Source organism: Lissotriton vulgaris, chromosome 12 (genome assembly GCF_964263255.1).
Source record: "Lissotriton vulgaris chromosome 12, aLisVul1.2, whole genome shotgun sequence".
Classification (NCBI taxonomy): Eukaryota; Metazoa; Chordata; class Amphibia; order Caudata; family Salamandridae; genus Lissotriton; species Lissotriton vulgaris.
Window position 1 is genome coordinate 126,250,398 of NC_141700.1, and position 6,000 is coordinate 126,256,397.

The following is a 6,000-nucleotide window of genomic DNA, read 5'->3' on the forward strand; positions in this document are numbered from 1 at the left end:
TGATGGCAACGCAGTCTTTTACACTCTTGAGACCGGTGATACCTTCCCAGCTGAGATGGGGATTGGCTGGCACCGGGTCATGCACTTGTCAGGCTTGCACCATTTGTGTCTTTTTCTGCATTATTCGCCCATGGTGGTAGGCTTGCTCCACACTCAGGCCACTGATGAGATCCGTAGTGAAGGCCGGACTGTGTTGGGGCATCTCAGCCAGGGATAGGTCCTACACTCAAGCAGCAACAATGGCTCCTTGGAGGACCGCGCCACTCGTCAGTAGCGCCAGCACCAATCCTCCAGACACGCTGCAGGGGTGCCTTCTCCCCTCTTGGAGACTGACTGTCATGCAGATACCAGCCCTGACCTCTCAGCAGCTATTTAAGTACTCTCCACAGCACTGCCTTCCTTGGTCAAGAAAAACTTGGAATTGGAACAAATTTGAGGCCCACTTTTATGCTGATTTTCCAGACAGAGGGCGTGGATCCGCTGACTAAGGTTCAGGAACTGGTTTAGGGTGTTTTCCTTTCAAATGTAATCCTCTGACTGTACTGAACACTCAGCCCTTGCGCGGGGCGACTGTACTCACATGGATGGTGATGATGCTGGCTTCAAGCTGGATAACCCATAATATAGGCTCAATGAAGTGGGACATTTCTAGACTTGGCTGTTATAAACTTTCCTGAAATTGAAATCAGAGACAAAGTGGCAGACACCTTCTCAGAAACTCCCTCACCTTTAAAAGCAGTACTCCTGGCTCACTCCCCTCCTCCACCATCCACCACATGGCAGTGCTCTGGAAGATCTAACCAGCAATCCCTCGCTAACATGATCCAGATACTTTTTAAGGGTAACAGTGTCTTCCTCTGCCTTCACTTCAGTGTCTGGGTTTCCAGTTCCATCCTTCCAACTACAGGAATGTAAGCACTACACTTCACACACACACACAGAATGTCAGCAGAAGAGTCTGGTTTTCACGTTGAAGCAGAACTTTTACCTGAGTGGGGCCGTGAAGCCACACTCCTCTCTGACACAGGAAAAAAGGTCTGTTCAAGACCATTAATATACAAAACCGGCACACTGCCAACACCGCTCAGCAATCCAGTATATATATATATATATATATATATATATATATATATACAAAAATGAAGTTGCCCTCTTTAAGAAAGCCACACGCAAGAGGTAGGTTTTCACCGCTTTAATGAGAAAGGCTGCAGCATGAAATCAGGACACCTCCAGCAGTCTTGAAAGCCGACGCGTTTCGTGCAAACATGCACTTAATCATGGGCATAACAGTCATTAGGCAACGCCTCGCAATTTAAACAACACCTGGTATCCTTAATGAGGCCCGCCCCAGTAGGAGTTCACAGGCGCACTGCCTGCTGGCCTTTGTAGTGCTGATTTTTGTCCTTCTCAAGTGATATAGTGTATAAATCCATATACATACATATGTATATATATATATATAGGAAGGCTCACGGCTGATCTGCGGGTCCGGCTTGGCTCGGAATGTGGAGTAAGATTTACCGGGAGGAAGACGAGAGGGCGCAGTTCAGGGCTGTGGCCTGCACGAAGTTCTATCGACTCCTATGAAGCAGGGCAGCCACGTTACCAAGGTCATCGCACCCACCCACATGGGTTTGAAGCATGTTGTTATTCTAAGGAACGAAGGAGCGCACCCACTGGGGATGATTAAGACGGACTACAAGCACCATGAGGCTGTGGTGACAGCCACGCCCACCAGGGAGGGTGCTTGGAAATTAAACTCTGCGTCTGCAGCGCAATCCGTTCACTCCTTTTGTATGCCACTGAAGAAAGGATCAAAACTCCTGAAACGCATCTGGCTTAAGAATACGATGCCTGAATCCTTGTCAGGTGACTGCTGGCGAGTTGCCGATAAATAAAGAAGTTGAACTTTAATGAAGCTTCCTGTGGCCTTCCTTGTCGGTGCTACCTGAATGTTGGAGATATATATATGTATAATATACTCCAACCTCCGTTTTCCTCCCGCAATCGCTCTCCCCTCGATCGCGCTGGATACAGACACGGACCAAACGTAAGATGCTGGTTCAGATTTTATTCAGCTGTCGCCATAACTTTTCGGCACAAAGCCTTGATCACATCTATATATATATATATATATATATATATATATATATATATATATATATATATATATATATATATATATATATATATATATATTCACTGAAAAAACCATAGGTTTCACACCAGTTATAGTTAGGTGGAAATTTTACTCGCATAAAACCATTGAAATTCCCACGTTATAGTTAGTTGGACTCACTATAACTTGCGCGTGCAATGCACTGCTGATGACGTCACATATTACATCACTCATGACATGGTCAGTGACATCACTCATGACATTACTGATGACTCTCAAATGACATCACTGATGACAACATCCTTGTGACAAAGTGGCAGACCTCCTATCAGCATAAAATAACCTTTGACACACACATTCAAAAATAGAAACTAACATTTTCTTAAAAAAGGAGAAACCAATACCAATTACAACAACTTATTAGGTAATTCCAACATCTACATACACATCCACTCATTCACCAACAGTTCTATATAGTCGCTCATGCATGTACTTACTCATCATATGTACTCATACACCTATACATCCTGTTACACACTAATATTCATCCATATAGTTACTCACACACAAATTCACACATGCAAATAAACTATCAAAAAACCATTTACTTGATTATACTGCTATATACACACCACTACACATACTTCTACAGAAACGGAAACATATTTACTCTCTTAAACAATCAATTATAAAAACACATACTCACTAACCCACCCATACACACAATCATCCACCCATACAGTCTTGCACACATGCTGTCTTCAATATACATACAAATAGTGAGTCACTCATTCATGCATCTGTGCTCTAAGTAATATCCCCCACCGAACCATACAGACACTGATACTGATACTCAAAAAACAACTAATAACGACTAATAACCCATATACACACTCATGTAGCTACTCACCAACCCATGCAGCCACTTATACACAAAGTGAGACACAGATACAGATATTTAAATATTTAAACATTACTCGTTAATATATGTATTCACTAAGATACATTTAATAAGTCAGTTAACCAATCAATTTTACACAAGAAAAACATCCATTTAGACATTTATTTACCCATTTATTCTTCCATCAACCTTTAGATATACATATATAAAAAATATTTATTTTTCAGAAAGATACACATTCACTGGATGATGTCATCAGTGATGTCATTTGAGATGTCATCAGTGATGTCATGAGTGATGTCACTGACCATGTCATGAGTGATGTAATATGTGACGTCATCAGCAGTGCATTGCACGCGCAAGTTATAGTGAGTCCAACTAACTATAACGTGGGAATTTCAATGGTTTTATGCATGTAAAATGTCCACCTAACTATAACTGGTGTGAAACCTATGGTTTTTTCAGTGAATTTAATAGGTTTTTTAAATGCTAATTCCTAACTATAATTCCTAACTATAACTGGTGTGAAACCTATGGTTTTTTCAGTGAATATATATATATATATATATATATATATATATGTCATGTGATCAAGTCCCACGTTTGGGATGAAACGCGTAATGGCTGCCCCATCTTGCTGTACCTTGGACTGAAATGTTAAAATAAATTGAAGGATTTGCACTTGGTTGGTCCGTGCTCTTTCTTTTGTGCCCCACGGGAAAGGGATTACAAAGCTGAAGAGTTTTACCGCATATATATATATATATATATATATATATATATATATATATACACATATATAATATATATATATATATATATCTATACTACTATTATAAAGAGAGAACTTGCACCTTTTGGCCAGGTAAACTCGGGAACCACAGCGCCAATCTACACACCCGATACATCTATGAAAATGTCAGGGTGTGTAGATGGACATAGGCTATATAAATTTTTTAAAAAAAGTAAATAAAAAAAATTACATTTGTAAACAAAGTAGTCCCCTGTAAGTAGCGCCGGCCGGGACCTAGCGCTGGCCTCGACGCGACGTGCGTGATGACGACAAGGAGGAGGGCGGTGCAGTGACGAGCGGCTGTGCAGGGAGGAGCGGCGGCACAGGTAAGGAAAGGGAAAGTGAGACTGTGATGCAGGGGGAGGAAAGAAGGAGGCAGCAGTAAATGAAAATGTCAGGGAGGGAGGGGGGTGCGAGTGAGTCTGGGCGGGAGGGGGGCGCAAGTGAGTCCGGGAGGGGGGCGCGAGTGAGTCGGGGCGGGAGGGAGTCGGTGCGGGAAGGGGTCGGGCGGGAGCGGGTGTACTGCCCCAGCCCCTTTCTGCCCCAGGCAACGCTGGGGCGGGCTGCTAGTATATATATATATATATATATATATATATATATATATATATATATATATATATATATATATATATATATATATATATATATATACAATTTCGATGGCAAAATGAAACCCCTCATTTTGTTCCTTTTCAAGTTAAATGTATTAAGTGTTACCACTTTATTCCAATCAAGATGACTTCAGGTGTGCCATACTTTTGTCATAAGTAAGACTGTTAGCGTTCTAGTTGTCCTTTAGAACACTCAGGGACATTCTGTCATTGGGCTATAGTTGGGCTACATCTGGCTGATATTTGGGCTACATTTGGGCTCTTTTGTCTCTGGTGGCCATCTTGGGAGACTGCATATCAGAATTTTTTTAATAAAATATAAGAGGATTTGAGAAGTCACTCAAAATGTGCCCTAATTTTTCTTTCTTCAGCACTAATCATAATTTCTATGGCAAAATGAACCCCCTCATTTTGTTCCTTTGCAAATTAAATGTTTTAAGTGTTAACACTTTATTCCAATCAAGATGACTTCAGGTGTGCCATACTTTTGTCATAAGTAAGACTGTTAGCGCTCTAGTTGTTCTTTAGAACACTCTGGGACATTCTGTCATTGGGCTATAGTTGGGCTACATCTGGATGATATTTGGGCTACATTTGGTTTTGTTTGTCTCTGGTGGCCATCTTTGGGCTACATTGGGCTACATTTGGGCTCTAACACATATATAGCCCAATGTAGCCCAATATATATTTTTTCAAAGTTAATTTTCGTAAAAAACACTGGAGAACATATCTTGAGACATAGCAAAGGCACATCGGGCTACCAGTCTCTACAATTTTGCCAAGTTTGGTGCAAATCCATTCAGCCGTTCGGGCTAAAAGTGAGTTTGACCGCCCTATGGAAATTAACATGGGGAAAACACGTTTTGGGACTCCCCTTTTATCTCGGCCCCCCGCTTGACGAATCCCCCCCAAACTTTCAAGGAAGGACCGGAGCTCCGCGAGGCAAATTTGAGGAAATTTTCAGGCAGATTCGTCAACCGACGCCAAAGTTATTCACAATAGAATTTTGAGATTTTGCATTGAAAAAAATCCTAACTATAACTACCTACTGGTGACCGCCAGTAGGGTATATATATATATATATATATATATATATATATATATATATATATATATATATATATACACTTACACTGACTGACTCAAGTACAGACTGAGGGCTCCTTACACTGACTGACTCAAGTACAGACTGCGGGCTCCTTACACTGACAGACTCAAGTACAGACTGAGGGCTCCTTACACTGATTGACACTAGTATAGACTGAGGGCTCCTTACACTGGCTGACTCAAGTACAGACTGAGGGCTCCTTACACTGACTGACTCAAGTACAGACTAAGGGCTCCTTACACTGACTGGCTCAAGTACAGACTGAGGGCTCCTTACACTGATTGACACTAGTATAGACTGAGGGCTCCTTACACTGGCTGACTCAAGTACAGACTAAGGGCTTCTTACACTGACTGACACTAGTACAGACTGAGGGCTCCTTACACTGACTGACACTAGTACAGACTGAGGGCTCCTTACACTGGCGGACTCAAGTACAGACTGAGGGCTCCTTACACTGACTGA